We start from the raw sequence: 19021 nt of genomic DNA, 5'->3' as shown, positions 1-19021 counted from the left end.
CTCAGATCGGATAAACCTCTTCTCTTCTAGGTTGTCTTTCTCTTCTGAAGCCACAGTTTTGATGCTTTCCCTAATTCAGAGCAACCTTTCCCCGAGTCTCTGACTCAGAGCTGCCCGAGCCACCGTGAGGACAGCCCACCTGCAGGGGGCGCGCCGGGGGCTGCAGCGCGAGACCGCTCTGGCCCAGCTGGGACTCCGACTGCGCCCGTCTGGCCCCTCCCCGCCGCCCGTCACCGCCGCTGGGAAGCTGCTGCTGTCGCCGCCGCTCGTTGGAGTCGCAGGTAACTGGCCCGGGGCCCGTGGGCAGACAGAGCCTGGGCGAGAGCCACCTGATACCTCTTGCACCGTCCCTGTGGCACTGGAGGTCCAGTAGGCCTGGCCGAGGGTCCTGAGGGGCGAGGGTGCCCCGGCTCCCCGCACCTTCCGCGGCGACTGGAGGGAGCCGGGCCGAGGAAGCGACCGCGGGTCCGTGATGGCTTCTTCGCGGTCTGTGTGTTCAAGAGGGCCGGGAAGAGGCCTGCGAGGGTTCTCGTTTGCGCTTGCGGGTTAGGGCTGTGGTCCGGGGAACCCCTCGGCGGCGCGGGCAGCGCTGGCTCGCGGTTAATCTGGGGGTGAGCGCGGAAGCCCCGCTGCAAGTCCAGCCGCTCGGCCAGGGCGAGACGGTGCTTTCGCGGTGTGTGCTTGGAGGAGCGCACAGTTCAGGCGCCGGGACAAGCTGTTGGGGTGTGAGTGAGCTCTCCAGAATGGCACATTTAACACGGGGTGCCCGTGTTAAAAGGCAGGATTTGCACACCTTCCACTTAGGGCTCGGGTAATCGCAAACTTCCTTTCTGAATTGGTATGCAGTGCTAAAAAGCAGATCCTTCTCTCTGAGGTTTTCCCAAAAGTACCTCAAGAAAAAAACATCTATTTTTTAAAACGTTCCACGGTATTCGGAATTGGCTACAGAACGTAATAAAGTAAAAATATGCCATTGAATAGTAACACTTCTCAATCTTTAAAAAATGACGGTGGTACCTAGGAGCCTCTTAAAGAGCTGTGATGTGAGTGGTGTGGGGATTATTTTTATACTCTAGTAATAGCTATTTTCAGTGCTTATTTTATGTCAGACACGGTGCCGTTGCTTTAAATACCTAGTACCTTTAATCCTTGAAGCAACCCTATCAGGTACCATTTCCATTATACAGATAGGGAAACTGAGGCACCGAGAGTCTGACTTGTCCAAGGTCAGACAGCTAGCAAAGGCTGAGCGAGATTTGGTCTCATCTTCCTTACCTCAGTATCCCTGCGTCTGTTATCTAGCCAGACATGTAGTGCTAAGAGTTTTATCAGTTAGATTTGTAGCCTGAACAGTTTTCTCTCAGGCTTAGTTTTCATGGCTATATGCAGGAGTCCTATATGAACTCCTTTTTAGTTTAAAAGGAGTTTAATAAGAAAAATGTTAGCTCATTAAGGACTATAGTGATAATAAAGTTAAACTTGGACTGGGGTTCTCACTGTGCCAGTACAATTTGATTTGAAATCGAGATGAATTTGTTTGGTTGTTAACACACTTTATTACATTTCTTCATTATTTATGTTTCCATACCATTTTTAATGAGTTCACTTTGCCTTTGCAATATTATGATAGCAGTACCAGAGGGAAATCAAATATTTTTTGATGATAGTAAGTTAATATTTTACAGAATACAGGAAAGGCATTGGAGAGAGGCTGTGAAGTGATAAGGAATTTTTGGCATGTTATTTAGAGTAAATTGTGTTACTTACTATGGAAAACAAGGGATTCTCACAGTTCTTTGTCAAAAGGGAAATTGTATTTCCCATTGTGGAAAGAAGTTGGGCTTTATAGTCCCGAAGGGGAACATCACACACTGGGGCCTATCATGGGGAGGGGGGAGGGGGGAGGGATTGCATTGGGAGTTATACCTGATGTAAATGACGAGTTGATGGGTGCAGCACACCAACATGGCACAAGTATACATATGTAACAAACCTGCACGTTATGCACATGTACCCTACAACTTAAAGTATAATAATAATAATAATAATAAAAAAAAAAGAATTTGCATATTCGGCATCCATATAGCAAGCATATATTGAGTGCCTTCTATGGCCAGGCTCTGTTCTAAGCACTTGGGATATGAGAGTGAACAAATGAAGTCCTTGTCTTCCAGGAGCTAACATGTCACTGGGGGAAGGTGGGGTTGGGGACAATAAACAGAATTTGTGAAAGTTAATGTATCTGCAGTTAGCTGGTAACAGTTACTAAGAAGAAAAATAAAGTAGCAAAGGGGGATAGGAAGCACCAAGGCAGGAACAGGTGCAGTTTTAAAATAAGGACTGGTGCCATGGAAAAGACTCAAGCAAAACTGAAGGCATCGGGGACCGCCGTGCAGCTGTCTAGGGAAAGAGCATACGAAGCAAGGGCAAAAGCCCAGAACCCGTCAGTCTCACTGGAGGAACAGCAAGGGAGGAACAGCAAGGAGGCCAGTAGATTTGAGCACCCGAAGGGAAGGAGGATGAGACAAGGTCAGAGAGCTAATGGGCCCGGGTAAGGACTTTTGCTTTTACTTTGAGTAAGAAGGGAGGTGGTTGGAGGGTTTTGAGCAGAGGAGTGAGGGGATTTTTAAAGGATCATTCTGGCTGCTGTGTTCAGAGTTGACTGTAAGGGCAAGGATGGAAGCGGGCAACCTGTTAGGTTGATGCAGTAATGGAAGCCAGAGAGAATGGTGGCTTAGACCAGGTGGGTAGTAAGAAAGGCAGTAAGAAGCTGTCGTATTCTGAATATTGCTGGTAGGATTTGCTTATGGTTTGGATGTGCTTATGAGAGGAAGGGTGAAGCATGACTCTGTGGCCTTTGGCCTGAGCTATTGGAAGGCTTTAGTTACAGTGTACTGAGATGGAGAAGACTGAATGTGAAGGTAGGTGGAGCCAGTTTTAGTCAGGTTTGAGATGCCTGTTCAAGTGGAGTTATAGAGACGGGAGTGGAAGAGAAAGGTCCAACTGGAAATAGAGGTTTGGGAGTCACTAATGCAAGCGTGTGCAACCCAAATTTGTAAACTTTCTTAAAACATTATGAGATTGTTTGCATTCTTTTTAAGCTCATCGGCTATCGTTATATGTGTGGCCCAAGACAGTTGTTCTTCCACTGTGGTCCAGGAAAGCCAAAAGATTGGCCACCCCTGCATGGAAGGGTGGTATTTAAAGCCATGAGCCTATGAGATCTAGTGTAAGGAAATGAGAATTGAGCCCTAGGGCTTTCCACATTCAGATATTGGAGAGAAGGTATGAGGGAAAGGGGCCTAGTATGGAGTACTGAAGGCCAAGTAAAGAGTATTTCAGGGAGAAAGTGGCCAACTGTGTCACCTCCTGCTGATTGACAAGTAAGATGAAGACTAGGAGATGACCATTGGATTTAGTAATAGGAAGGTCCTTGGTAACCTTGCAAAAGCATTTTCAGGAGAATAGTGAGGAAGAAAACCTGATTGATGTGGTTTCAGTAGACAACAGGAGGAAAGGAATTGGAGACTGCAGTATGGGCAGCTCTTTGGAAGAGGTTAGCTGTAAATTTTTCATATGTCGGTTATTTGAAAGTACTGTAGTCATTCCCATAATAAATTTTTATTTCTAACTTAAGCTACTGATTAATACCTACTACACTTGAATTGTTTTATCAATGACTGGTGGAAATAAAATAGCTATCCTACTGCTAATTATAATAATAATGTATACTTAACTTTCTAAACCAGTAAAGCTTGTCCTTTTTACATGGTACATTTCAGAGCCCATAAAAATGCTTGGGGGAGCTGGGCGCAGTGGCTCATACCTGTAATCGCAACACTTTGGGAGGCTGAGATGGGAGGATCTCAGGAGTTCGAGACCAGCCTGGACAACATAGTGAGAGCTCATCTCTACAAAAAATTTAAAAATTAATTGGGCGTGGTAGCACACAGCTGTGGTCCCAGCTACTTGGAAGGCTGAGGTGGAAGCATCTCATGGGCCTGGGAGATTGGGGCTTCAGTGAGCCATGATTGAGCCACTGCATAGTTTCAAAAGGTAGTAAGTGTGTAAAAAGAGTGCAATTTTAACCTTAAGACATGAGTTCAGGTTCTTGTTTCTGCGCTCAGCAAGTTAATGTCCAAACCCAAATACAAAATAATCAAGGTATGCAGTAAAATACCAGATTTACACTATCCTGACTGGACACATGTGCCTTTTCCATAGCAAATACAGCCATCTGTTGCATTGTAGATGTAAAATGATTAAAATATTTCAAAGTTTAGGGTTATAGCTACTGATTTTTTAAATCCAATAATTTTATCTAAAAGGTGACAGGTCCTTTATACATTGAAATCTTTTTTTCTTTTTAGCTGAGGAAAATACTAAGTTGGTGCCTTTTGTTTTCTTCTTCTTTTTTTCTCCAGGAATTTTTCATTGATTGGCTTTCCTTTCTTGTTCTCATTGCTGTCATCTCACACATCCTTTCTTACTTTTTTCTTTTGCATAGCTTCTTAAGTTAGGCCCTTCCATCACTGATTTCCTTACTGCTTACAATTTGGATTTTAAATTTCTGTTGTGTTTTCATTTAACTTAGTCTTTTTTTAAAGTCCCAATCTTCTCCAATACTGTTTTTCCTGCACCCTGAGTTCTTAATTTTTTGTATGTCCCTGAGAGCACAGTGTTTTTCTGGATTTTTTTCATTTTCTTATGGTAAATAATTCTCAGTGGTGTGCTTTTCTTCATGTAGATCTAGTGTACCTCTTTGCTTCTGGTGTAGAATTTTTTCACTGACTCCATGTTGACTTTTTTTTTTTTTATCCTTTAAAAATGAAAGAACTTTTGAGACTATAATTTTGAATTTGTCATACTAGTACCATTCTACTGAAGATTTTCTCTAGATTTCCTATAAGGAAAATAGAGAATTGGGTTTTGTCTAGGCATTCTATAAAAAACACTATTGTGATGTTTGTAAAAGATTTCTATTTAAAATAACTTTCAGTATTATTAAAACTTAAGTTTATGGTTTTATCTTTGTGAAAGTTTTTTTTTTTTTTTTGGACGTGGAGTCTCACTCTGTCACCCAGGTTGGAATGCAGTGGCACAATCTTGGCTCACTGCATGAAACGATTCTTCTGCCTCAGCCTCCTGAGTAGCTGGGATCACAGGCACACACCACCACACCTGGCTAATTTTTGTATTTTTAGTAGAGATGAGATTTCACCATGTTGGCCAGGCTGGTCTCTAACTCCTGACCTCAAGTGATCCATCTCAGCCTCTCAAAGTGCTGGTATTACAGGCATGAGCCACTGTGCCTGGCTAAGTACTTTTTTTTTTTTTTTCCCTTGTGTTTTTTTTGAGACAGGGCTTTGCTCTGTTGCCCAGGCTGGAGTGCAGTGGCACAATCATGGCTGAATGCACCCTCCACCTCCTGGGCTCGAGTGATCCTCCTGCCTTAGCCTCGAGTACCTGGGACAACAGGCACGCACCACCATGCAAGGTTTATTTTTAAATGTTTTTGTAGAGATGGGGTTTCACACTATGTTGCCCAGGCTGGTCTGGAATCCTTAGGCTCAAGTGATCCTCTTGCTCCAGATTTCCAAAAGTGCTGGGACTACAGGTGTGAGTCACTGCACCCAGCCAAGTACTTTTTAAAATTAAACTGGTAAACAGATATTAGAATTACCAGTGTAAACTTTATATCTAAAACCAAAATCAATTACAAAGGATCATTATTTTCCAAAGTAGATACTTTTTTTTAGTGCTGTTCAGTTTTTCTGAAGCTTATATTTGTTCACAAGGATTGTTAGCACTTCCACCAAATCAGTGTTTAGATACCTTAAATAACTTAATGTCTGACTTCCCAGTACATTATTAGAGAAACAATTCCAAGGCCAAAACATGTTGAATAAACAGGAGATATACACCAATTTGATTTTAAAATGGACAGCTTTCCTGTCTCTAGCTGTCTCTCATGTTGCCTTAAACACACGTATGCCAAAGAAATCATATACAGATACTTGCATGCATTTAATAAACTAGTAAGTGGTACTTTTAATAAATTTCTGAATACAATCAATTAAAAGATTTGTGCACAATATTATTTAGGTATGGTACCAAGTAAATCAGAAACAAATGCAAGAGCACAAATGGTTTATTTAGCTACCTTTCCATATTGGGTCTTTATGGCATTCGATACTCTGCTGTATTTTATTTTTTAAACTAAACATATGAAAACTAGCTAAATAACCTGTCTTTTCTTTTATTACATTATGATGCCTTTTTTTGTTTTTTATTTGTTTGTTTGTTTTTGAGATGGAATTTTGCCTGTCTCCCAGGCTGGAGTGCAGTGGTGCAGCCTCAGCTCACTGTAGCCTCTGCCTCCTGGGTTGAAGCAATTCTCCTGTCTCAACCTCCCAAGTAGCTGCGACTACAGGCACATGCCATCACACCCAGCTAAGTTTTGTATTTTTAGTGGAGACGGGGTTTGACTATATTGGCCAGGCTGGTCTCAAACTCCTGACCTCAAGTGATCTGCTGGGGCCTCCCAAAGTGCTAGGATTACAGGCATGAGCCACTGAGCTCAACCTGCCTAAGTTTAATTAAAAAAACAAAAATGTTCTGAGTGTGACTTCGTTGAAACAACTTATACAGGCATTTTAACTTTGGTGGCAGTTTTAGTCCTACTATCAGTCATCTTTTTTCCATTAGCCCAGCAGTGCTGCTACTTTAATTTAAATCTGCTCCTCTGCCCTCTCCTCAGTCTTTTGGCTGTATTTTGCCCATTGACTGTTAATGCTGATTTTTTTTTTAAACACAACAGAAACTGTGGATTGCTTATAAAAGAGTTTTCCCACAATAGGCTTATTTTTATTTCACTTGTTTATTAAGAATAGCCTTTCAGCTTGTTCTTCAGGTTATCTCCTTGGTTATTTCCTAGAATTTACCAAGTTCTCAGTCAGTGTTCAATCTCCTGTGCTGAACATGAGATTTCTTAGGCCTTAATTCAACTCCTTCTCAAAGGGAGTTAAATATCAGTGTACTTCACCCTTCCTTTGACCTTTGTCTTTTGCTGAAACATGTACTACAAACAGTATTTTTTTTCCTTTTTTAAGAAGCAATGACAGAAACATTTAAGAGTGGAAATCAAATAGTAATGACCACTTCAGATTCTGTGTCATTTAGATATTTTGTTCTAAGTAACAGAAAACCTAATTTAAACTGTCTTAAAAAGATCCTTTATTGATACCCGTAATATGAAAAGCCCAAGGCTTGGCCCTGTTTATCTGTTCTGCCTCACTCTGTATACTTGCTATCTATGAAATATATATCAAAATGACAAAAGCAGTTTTAGATATCTCATTTACATACCATATTTTTAGAAAAATAAAGTGAATGTATTTCTCTGGCATTCCAAGCAAAGAGTTTTTATTGCACTGGTCACTTGCTCACCTTTAAATAAACCACAATAGCTGGGGGAATGTGATCTGTTACGTGGCTTTAGATAATGAAGACTGACCCCTCCAAAGCATATGAGCAGTGAAGAGTAGTAGAGCTGGGTACCAGCGGAACAGGTGGGAATGGAGTCTAGGTAGGCCGTGGACATCTGAGGAAATTAAAAACACATAGTTGATTTTCAGTCAAAGTAATATATTAAATTCATGTTTGGGCACCTGGCAATAACTGATGAGAAAAAAAAAAAATAATAAGCCCCAAAGTATAGTCAGAATAGTAAATAGGTTAACCATCTCTATAGAGGACAAGCACAAAGTAATGAGTGAGGCTGTAGCTGTTTTGGAATTGGCCAAAATAGAAATCATCCAATATCTGATCTCAGACCAAAAGGAATTGAATTAGAATTTGATAACAGAAAGATAGCTGGAAAATCACTGAATTCTTAGAAATTAAATAACACATTTCTAAATAACATAAGTCAATGAAGAAATCTCTAGAGAAATTAATAAATATTTTGAACTAAATGAAAGTGAAAACATAGCCTGACATTTGTGGGATACAGCAAAAGCAGTGCTTAGAGGAAAATTTATAGCATTGAATGTATATATTGGAAAAGAAGAAACATCTAAAATCAACCATCTAAAGCTTCCACCTTATGAAACTAGAAAAAGAAGAGCGAATTAAACCCAAAGTAAGCAGAAGAAATAAGAATTAGAGCATAAATTAATAAAACTGAAAGAGAAATCAATAGAGAAAATCAGGGAAACCAAAAGTTGGTTCTTTGAAAAGACCAGTAAAATTAATAAGCCTCCAGCCACACTAAGAAAAGAGAGGACATATATTACTAATATCAGAAATTAGAGAGGACATCACTAGAGATCCCATGGACATTAAAAGGATAATAAAGGAATACTACGAACAATTCTGTGCCCACAAATTTGATAACCTAGATGAAATTCACCAATTATTTGAAAAGCACAAGCTACCAAAATTCACACAAAAAGAAATAAACCATCGGAATAGGTGTATATTCATTCATTAGAGAAATTTAATAAAAAATGCATAACCTCCTAAAACAGGATCAGGCCCAGGTGGGTTCACTGGTGAATTCTACCACACATGTAAGGAAGAAGTTATACCAACTGCCTACAACCTCTTTCAGAGGATGGAAGCAGAGGCAATACTTCTTAACTCATTCTATGAGGCCAACATTCCCCTAATACCAAAACCAAAGACATTACAGGAAAATAAAACTATAGACCAATATTTCTCATGAACAAAGATGCAAAAATCCTCAACAAAATATTAGCAAATCAGATCTAACAATGTACAAAAATACTTAGCATCCTCACCAAGTGGAATTTATCCCAGATATGCCAGGCTGCTTCAACATTTGAAAATCAGTTAATGTAATTCATCACATTCATTAGGCTAAAGAAGAAAAATCACATGATACTATAAGTAGATGTAAGAAAAGCATTTAATAAAATCTAAAACCTGTTTATGATTACGAAAAAACTCTCAGTAAACTACAAATAAAGGAGAACTTCCTCAACTCAATAAAAAAAAGATCTTCAAAAACCCTACAGCTAATATACCTAATGGTGAGAAACTTGGAGGTTTCTCACTGAGATGAGGAACAAAGCAAGGATATTCCTTTTCACCACTGCTTTTCAATGTCATATTGGAAGTCCTAGCTAATGCAGTAAGAAAAGAAAAGAAAAATTACACAGGCCGGGCGCAGTGGCTCACGCCTGTAATCCCAGCTACTTGGGATTCTGAGGCAGGAGAATCGCTTGAGCCCAGGAAGCAGAGGTTGCAGTGAGCCGAGATTGCACCACTAAACTCCAGCCGGGGTGATAGCATGAGACTCCATCTCAAAACATAAAGTAAAATAAATAAAAGTTATACAGATTGGGAATAAAGAAATAAAACTACCTTTATTTGCAGATGACATGATCATCTATGTAGAAAATCTGAATAAACTGACAAAACCCCTCCTGGAACTAATAAATAATTATAGCAAAAATGCAGGATACAAAGGTAATAGGCAAAAATTAATTGCTTTCCTATATAACAGCAATGAACAAGTGGAATTTGTAATTAAAAACACAATACTGTTTACATTAGCACCCTCCAAAAGCAATCTAACAAAATATGCATTAGACTATAGGAGGAAAACTACAAAACTGATTAAAGAAATCAAAGAAGAACTAAACTAATGGAGAGATATTCCAGGCTTGTGTATAGAAAGACTCAGTATTGTCAAGATGTCACTTTTTCCCAACCTAATCAATCCCAGTCAAAATCCCAGCAAGTTGTTTTGTGGATATTGACAAACTGATTATAAAGATTATGTGGAAAGGCAAAAGACCCAGAATAACCAACACAAGATTGGAAGAGAGCAAAGTTGGAAGACTGACACTCCTCACCTTCAGGATTTACTGTGAAGCTATGGTAATGGAACCAAATAGAAAGCCTAGAAATAGACCTACATAAATATAGTCAGCTGATCTTTGACAAAAAAGCAAAGGATACAATGGAGAAAAATAGTTTTTCAATAAATGATGCTGGAACAACTGGACATTTACATGCAAAAAAATTTGATCTCGACACAGACTTTACACCCGTTGTAAAAATGAACTGAAAGTGGATCACAGACCTAAATGTAAAACACAGAACTATAAAACTCCTAGAAGATAACATAGGAGAAAATCCAGATGACCTTGCGTTTGGTGATGATTTTTTAGATACGACACCAAAGGCATGATTTCTTTCACGATTGGGGTTCACTCAGTGTTACATTCTCTGTGTGTTTGGACAAATTTATAATGACATGTATCCATATTATAGTATCATACAGATTAGGTTCACTGCCCTAAAAATCATCTGTGCCCTGCCTGTTCTTTTCTCCCTCCTTTCTAACCCCAAACCATGGATATTTTTACTGTCTTTTTAATTTTGTCTTTCCCAGAGTGTCACTTAATTGAAATTGTACAGTATGAAAGAATTGATAGTTGGACTTCATTAAAATTAAAATTCTCTGCTCTGCAGAGACACTATTAAGAGAATAAAAATAAAAGGCACAGACTGGGAGAAATGTTTTCTTTTCTTTCTTTTTTTTTTTTTAGACGGAGTCTTACTCTGTCACCCAGGCTGGAGTGCAGTGGTGCGATCTTGGCTCACTGCAACCTCCTCTCCTGCCTCAGCCTCCTGAGTTCCTGGAATTACAGATGTACACCACTATGCCTGGCTAATTTTTGTATTTTTAGTAGAGATGGGGTTTCACCATGTTGGCCAGGCTGGTCTCGAACTCCTGACCTCAGGTGATCCGCCCACCTCGGTCTCCCAAAGTGCTGGGATTACAGGTGTGAGCCACTGCACCCAGCCCAAAATGTTTTCAGAAGACATATATGATAAAGGCTGTTATCCAAAATACACAAAGAACTCTTAAAACTCAACAAAAAGAAAGGTGGGTATGGGTGCTGGCTGGAGTTGCTCAGTGCTCACCATCCTCTTCTCAAAGCCATGTCTGTAAGACACCATGGTGAAGGTGAAGGCCAGAGTAAATAGATTTGGCCATATTGAGCACCTGGTCACCAGGGCTGCTTTTAACTCTAGTAAAGTGGATATTGTCGCCATCAATGACCCTTCATTGACCTCAACTACATAGTCAACATCTTCCAGTATTTCTACCCATGGCAAATCCCACTGCACCGTCAAGGCTGAGAGTGGGAAGCTTGTCATTAATGGAAATCCCATCACCATCTTCCAGGAGCAAGATCCCACCAAAATCAAATGGGGTGATGCTGACACTGAGTACGCTATGGAGTCCACTGGCATCTTCACGACCATGGAGAATCTCGGCCGGGGCTTACGTAACGGGGGAGCCAAAAGGGTCATTATCTCTACCCCCTCTGCTGATGCCCCCATGTTCATAATGGGCATGATCCATGAGAAGTGTGAAAACAGCCTCAAGATCATCAGCGATGCCTCCTGTACTACCAACTGCTTAATCCCACTGGCCAAGCCCACCCATGACAACTCTGGCATTGTGGAAGGACTCGTGACCCAGAAGACTGTGGATGGTCTCCGTGGGAAACTGTGGCATGATGTCTGTGGGGCTCTCCAGAACATCATCCCTGTATCTACTGGTGCTGCCAAGACTGTAGGCAAGGCCATCCCCGAGCTGAACAGGAAGCTCACTGACATGGCCTTCCATGTCCCTTCTGCAAATGTGTTGGTTGTGGACCTGATCTGCCATCTGGAGAAACCTGCCAAATATGATGACATCAAAAAGGTAGTGAAGCAGGCATTGGAGGGCCCCTCAAGGGCATCCTGGGCTACGTTGAACACCAGGTTGTTTCCTCTGACTTTAACAGTGACACCCACTCTTCCACTTTCAGTGCTGGGGCTGGCATTGCCCTCAGTGACCACTTTGTCAAGATCATTTCTTCATATAACAATGAATTTGGCCACAGCAACAGGGTGGTGGCCCATATGGCCTCCAAGGAGTAAGACTCCTCGACAGCCAGCCCCAGTGAGAGCACAAGAGGAAGAGAGAGACCTTCAGCTTCTGGGGAGTCCCTGTCACGCTCAGTCCCCCACCACACTTGGAATCTCCCCTCCTCACAATTTCCATGCAGACCCCACAAAGCTCTACCTTGTCGTGTACCATCAGCGAAGTCCCCTGTACTCAAAAAAAAAAAAAAAGAAAAAAGAAAATGAACAACCTGATTTTAAAAATAAGCCAAAGATCTTAATGGACACCTCATCACAGAAGATATACATATGGCAAATACATATATGAAAAAGATGCTCCACGTCATATGTCATCAGGGAAATGCAAATTAAAACAGTGAGATCCCACTACACACTTACTAAAATGGCTAAAATCTAGAATGCTGACACCACCACCAAATGCTGGTGAGAATGTGGATTAACAGGAACTCTTATTCATTGCTAGTGGGAATGCAAAATGGTACAGCCACTTTGGGAGACAATTTGGTGGTTTCTTAAAAAAACTAAACATGCTCTTACCATCCAGCAATTACATTCCTTGGTATTTTGAAAAACTGTCCACACAAAAACCTGCGTGTGGATGTTCACATCAGCCTTATTCATAATTGCCAGAACATGGAAGCAACCAAGATGTCCTTCAGTAGGTGAACAGATAAACTGTAATACATACAAAGAATGGTATATTATGCAGTCCTAAAGAGAAGCTATGAAGCCGTGAAAAGATACAGGAAACTTAATACATATCACGAGGGAAAGAAGCCAATCTGAAACAGCTACATACTGTATGATTTCCGTTATATGACATTCTGGAAAAGGCAAAATGATAGAGACAATAAAAATATCAGGGGTTGGGTAAAGGGAGGGATGCATAGGCAGAGCCCCGAAGATTTTTAGGGCGGTGAACCTAATCTGCATGATACTGTAATGATGAATACATGTCATTATACATTTGTCTAAACCCATAGAATGTATGACACCAAGAGTGAACCCTAATGTAAACTATGGACTCTGGGTGATAATGATGTGTTAGTGTAGAATCATCAGTCATAACAGATGTACCCTCTGGTGGTGGCAGGGTGGGGGATATGGGAAATCTGCTCAGTGTTGCTGTGAACCCAAAACTGATCTAAAAAATAAAGACCATTTTTAAAAAGATAAATAATGAAAGATATGCTCACAGCTCAGTCGTGATACTAGTAATGCAGGTTTTTTGGTTTTTTTTTTGTTTTTTTGCAGGATTCTGCTTTTGAAGAAATCAGAATGTTTTTCTCAATTTTTTGGTGATTATTTAAATTTTCCCCATTTTTATATGGCTTCTTTTAAAATGTTTCACTTTTTTCTTTTCCTGATTTATATTAGAATGGCAATATATGTTTAACACTTGTATTTTTATACATTTATGGGTTTTTAATGTTCTGAAATGTTGTTTTTTACCTCAAATGTGTTGAATATTTAACTTGTTAAAACTTTCCAGGCTGGGCACAGTGGCTCACACTTGTAGTCCTAGCACTTTGGGAGGTTAAGGCAGGAGGATCACTTGAGCCCAGGAGTTTGAGGCCAGCCTGGGCAGCATAGTGAGGCACCATCTGTTTAAAAAAAAAAATCTGAATTAAAAAAAAAAAAATAACCGGCATTAATGCTAGTGTTCCATATTATGTAAAATAAGTGTGAAATACCCAAACTATTGTTTTGCTTTCATATTGCTATTGCATTTCTTTCTTTCTTTTTTTTTTCCATTTCTGAGTAGATCTTTAAAATTTGTTTTTAATTTAAAAAAATTTCTTATTTCTAAAAATTTTTGTGGATACATAAATAGGTGTATATCATATTGCATTTCTATCTAATATGTACCTGCTTATGGGAAGAGTCAACAAATGTTTATTATTTCTAAATACTCCTATTTCTCGGACATTAAAAGATGTTCAAGAAGTAGTCATGTGAACATGATTTCTTTTTAAATGTGATATCAATTTTATTGGTACCCAATTTTTGTCATACATTTTTAGTTTAGTTATATTTTTTGGGTACCTTCAGTGAATGCCTTCATTTTCTTTCTTTTTTTTTATTTTTGAGACGGAGTCTCGCTCTGTCGCCCAGGCTAGAGTGCAGTGGCGTGATCTCAGCTCACTGCAAGCTCCGCCCTCCTAGGTTCACGCCATTCTCCTGCCTCAGCCTCCCGAGTAGCTGGGACTACAGGCGCCTGCCACCATACCCAGCTAATTTTTTGTATTTTTAGTAGAGACGGGGTTTCCCCATGTTAGCCAGGGTGGTCTCGATCTCCTGACCTCGTGATCCACCCGCCTCAGCCTCCCAAAGTGCTGGGATTACAGACGTGAGCCACTGCGCCCTGCCAATGCCTTCATTTTCATTGTCATTATATAAGCATTTATACTGACTTCCAGACTCCACTGAAAGACTTGTTTGAATGCATATTTTGTGTTTGGACCATACATTCACTTAACAGAAAAGATACAGGTTGAGCACTTAGTGTGTAATAGGTAATGCGAAATACTGTGGATAGTGCAGAACAAGACAAACTCATGCGCTCAAAGTTTACTTTCAAACTAGGGAGATGTGTACATCATGATTAAGCACATAAATAAGAAAATTATAGACTAATGAAAACACGAACAAAGTAAGCAGGGTGATGTGAGAAGTAACGTGGGGAGAAGTAGGTGACATTTGAGCTGAGACCTGAGTGATTCTCTATCCAGGGGAAGTACATTCCAGCAGAAAGAGAAGTAAGTGCACCCCTTAGGCAGGAAGGAGCTTCAGGGAATGTAAAGGAGGCAAGTCACGGGTAGAGTATAGAAAACAAGAAAGGGGAATGGTTAAAGATGAATTTGGAGAGGTAGGCAGGAACAAAATTATCAAGGCTTTGTAGCCTTATAATTTATCCTTTATTAAGGATTTTGGCTGTTTTAAATGCATTGGGCTGCCATTGACATATTTCAGGTAAGGAAATGGTTTGTATTTTTGGAAGATTTTTTTTTTCCTGTATTGAGAACAGATTGTAGAGAGGCAAAAGGAAATGGAGAATAACTAAGGTAGAAGGCCATGCTTGGGCCATGGGAGCTACTAAAAATACTTTTAGCTTGAAAGTGATGTTCACAAAGCATGGGATGAAAAAATGAGCATGGTAGCTTCATGCGATTAACTGGGGTAGGGGGTGACAGAAGAGAGAATGAGACTGAGAGACCAGTTAGGAAGATACTGGAAAACTTCATGTATAAAATTGTTTGTTAGGGCACAAATTAAGAGTGAAGGCAGTGTCAATAAAATGGAAAAAGAATTTGCAAGACAATGAAAGAACTGACAGGGCTTTGTGTCTGATTCAGTGTCAGGAGAAAAGAAAGCATAAAGGATTTGAAGACAGGGTTTCTAGGGAGGTATTGTTACCACTGGCAGAGAATTTTGGAGCAGTGTCTTTGGAGTATATGTGTCGAGTACTGGTTTTATTTTATTTTATTCTATTTTTTAAGACAAGATCTTACTCTGTTGCCCAGGCTAGAGTGCTGTGGCATGATCACAGCTTACTGCAGCCTCAAGCTCCCAGGCTTAAGCCATTTGAATTAGTCTGTTTTCACACTGCTCTAAATAGCCTATAAACAAAAGAAATTCAATTGACTAACAGTTCCTCATGGCTGGAGAGGCCTCGGGAAACTTAGAATCCCTGGGGAAGGTAAAAGGTAAGCAAGACACATCTTATATGACGACAGGAGAGAGAGAGAAAATGCCACTTTTAAAACCATCAGATCTCATGAGCACTCCCTCAGTATCATGAAAACAGCATGGGGGAAACCGCCCCTATGATCCAGTCACCTCCCACCGGGTCCCTTCCTTGACATATGGGGATTACAATTTGAGATGAGATTTGGGTGGGGACATAGAGCCAAACCATATCGTTCTGCCCCTGGCCCCTCCCAAATATGTCCTTTTCACATTTCAAACCAATCATGCCTTCCCAATAGTCCCCCAAAGTCTTAACTCATTCCAACATTAACCTAAGTCCAAGTCCAAAGTCTGATCTGAGACAAGGCAAGTCTCTTCCACCTATGAGTCTTTAAAATCAAAAGCAAGTTAGTTACTTCCAAGATACAATGGGGGTACAGGCATTGGGTAGATGCTCCCATTCCAAATGGGAGAAATTGGCCAAAACAAAGGGGCCTCAGGCCCTATGCAAGTCTGAAACCCAGCCACGCGGTCATTAAATCTTAAACTCCAAAATCTCCTTTAACTCCATGTCTCACACCCAGGGTACGCTGATGCAAGGGGTGTGCTCCCATGGCCTTGGGCAGCTTTGCCCCTGTGGCTCTTCAGGTTACAGCGCCTGTGGTGCTTTCATGGGCTGGCATTGAATGCCTGTTGCTTTTCCAGATGCACGGTGCAGGCTGTCATTAGATCTACTTTTCTGTGGTCTGGAGGACAGTGGCCCCTCTTCTCATAGTTCCACTAGGCAGTGCCCCAGTGGGGGCTCCGTGTGGGGGCTCCATCCCCACATTTCCCTTCCACCCTGCCCTAGCAGAGGTTCTCTATAAGGGTTCTGCCCCTGCACCAGACTTCCGTCTGGACATCCAGGCATTTCCATATGTCCTCTGAAATCTAGATGGAGGTTCCCAAAGCTCAACTCTTGTCTTCTGCACACCTGCAGGCCCAACACCACATGGAAGCTGCCAAGGCTTGGGGCCCGCACCCTCAGAAGCAATGGTCTGAGCTGTAGTCTGGCCCCTTTTAGCCATGGCTGGAGCTGGAGTAGCCGGGACGCTGGACACCATATTCCGAGACTGCAGAGAGCAGCAGGGGCCTGATCCCAGCCCACAAAACTATTTTTCCCTCCTAGGCCTTCTGGCCTGTGATGGAAGGGGCTGCCATGAAGATCTCTGACATGCCTTGGCGAAATTTTTCCCATTTTCTTGGCTATTAACATTCTGTTCCTTGTTGCTTAGGCAAATTTTTGCAGCATGCTTGAGTTTCTCCCCAGAAAATGCGGTTTTCTTTTCTACCAGTCAGGCTGCAAATTTCCAAACTTTTATGCTCTGCTTCCCTTTTAAGCATAAATTCCAATTGCAGATTATCTCTTTGTGAACACATTTGTACACTCAGAAAAATCCAGGCCCCATCTTTAATGCTTTGCTGCTTAGAAATTTCTTCTGCCAGATACCCTAAATCATCTCTCTCAAGTTCAAAGTTCCACAGATCTCTAGGGCAGGGGCAAAGTGCCACCGGTCTTTTTACTAAAGCATAGCATGAGTGACCTTTACTCCAGTTCCCAATAAGTTCTTCATCTCTTTCTGAGACCACCTCAGCCTTGATTTCATTGTCCATATCACTATCAGCATTTTGGTTAAAATCATTCAGCAAGTCTCTAGGAAGTTCCAGGCTTTCCCATATCTTCTGAGCCCCCCAAACTGTTCCAACCTTTGCCTGTTACCCAGTTCCAAAGTCACTTCCATTTTTTCAGGTTATTTTTATGGCAGCGCCCCAATCCTGGTACTAATTCTCTGTATTAGTCTGTTTTCACACTGCTATAAAGATACTACTTGAGGCCGGGCACGGTGGCTGACGCCTGTAATCCCAGCACTTTGGGAGGCCGAGGCAGGTGGATCACGAGGTCAGGAGATTGAGACCATCCTGGCTAACATGGTGAAACCCCGTCTGTACTAAAAAATACAAAAAATTAGCCGGGTGTGGTGGCGGGCACCTGTAGTCCCAGCTTCTTGGGAGGCTGAGGCAGGAGAATGGTGTGAACCCGCAAACTAGAGCTTGCAGTGAGCCGAGATTGCACCCCAGCACTCCAGCCTGGGCGACAGAGCAAGACTGTCTCAAAAAAAAAAAAAAAAAAAAAAAAAGAAAAGACACTACTTGAGGCTGGGTAATTTATAAACAAAAGGTTTAATTGATGTGTGGTTCCACATGGTTGGGGAGGCTTCAAGAAACTTGGAATCATGGTGGAAGGTTATGGAGAAGCAAGGAACGTCTTATATGGCGGCAAGAGAGAGTGTGTGGGGGAAACTGTCAATTTTAAAACCATCTGATCTTGTTAGTTCTCCCTCACTATCATGAGAACAGCATGGGAGAAACCACCCCTATGCTCCATTCACCTCCCACCAGGTCCCTCCCTTGACATGTGTGGACTACAATTTAAGATGAGATTTGAGTGAGGACACGAAGCCAAATCATAACACCATCCTCCCACCTCAGTCTCCCGAGTAGCTGGGACTACAGGTGCGCGTCACCATACCCAACTAATACATAAACACACACACACACACATATGTGTGTGTGTGTATATGTGTATATATGTATTTTTTTTTTTAAGAGACAGGGTCTCACTATGTTTCCCAGGCTTGTCTCGAATGCCTGGGCTGAAGCAATTCTCCCACCTCTGCCTCCCAAAGTGCTGGGATTACAGGCATGAGTCAGCACCCCCAGCCTCTGGAGTGCTGGTTTTAGATATGATATTAAATCTTTGGCAAAATATCCATTTGAGACTTTGATCTGCCCTATGTACGTACTCCTGTGGCTGTGTACAATACTGTTGTTATCTCCTTGGGCTTCTCTGCTTGTTCACTCTGTAAAGAGCACCAAACTCTACAAGTTGCCCTGACCCCGTTCAAGGCAGAAATCTTTTTACTTGTTGTTACTAAGAGGTGGAAATCATTTTACCCTTAACTCAAAGTGAACTTATTTTGAGGGAAACTTTTACTAAGAAACTAAGAAAAAAATATATGGCATCTTATATTTATATTTCATTATAGTTTTCAAAGTTCTGTACAAAAATATTGTGAAGTAGGTAAGACAGATATTATCCCAGTTTTGCAAATGAGGAAACTGGGACTCTTAGAGTTGGACTACTCAAGAGAGTACCTTAGAAAATGGCAGAGTTGGGACCTAAGATGCAAACCCTTTGATTGGTGTGTAGTACTTATTGCTTATCCTGAAAAATAATTCTGGATAAATTCACAGATCATGGATCTCTTGATTCAAGTCTGGAAGTCTGCCTTCGCTGTTTATCATTTAAGATCACTTGATTGTTTTTCCTAGCTTC

At 41.2% G+C, this 19021-nt stretch overlaps 1 protein-coding gene and 1 pseudogene across 2 annotated transcripts in view; both read left to right on the top strand.

The window, feature by feature from the left end:
* Positions 1-205: 205 nt before the first annotated feature.
* ANKRD46 (ankyrin repeat domain 46) overlaps positions 206-19021 on the top strand; it is a 42791-nt gene continuing 23975 nt past the window's right edge. The window contains exon 1 of one of the 2 annotated variants that reach the window (XM_008001223.3): positions 206-281. The gene's annotated coding sequence lies outside the window, so the exon portion shown is untranslated. The remainder of the gene's footprint in view (positions 282-19021) is intronic. The other variant, XM_008001224.3, reaches the window with a different exon arrangement.
* Positions 10915-12068, top strand: LOC103237216 (glyceraldehyde-3-phosphate dehydrogenase pseudogene; annotated as a pseudogene).

The sequence above is a fragment of the Chlorocebus sabaeus genome, chromosome 8, assembly GCF_047675955.1.
Source record: "Chlorocebus sabaeus isolate Y175 chromosome 8, mChlSab1.0.hap1, whole genome shotgun sequence".
NCBI lineage: Eukaryota > Metazoa > Chordata > Mammalia > Primates > Cercopithecidae > Chlorocebus > Chlorocebus sabaeus.
The sequence above is the reverse complement of the archived record's forward strand: the minus strand, read 5'-3'. Positions and strand labels throughout refer to the sequence as shown.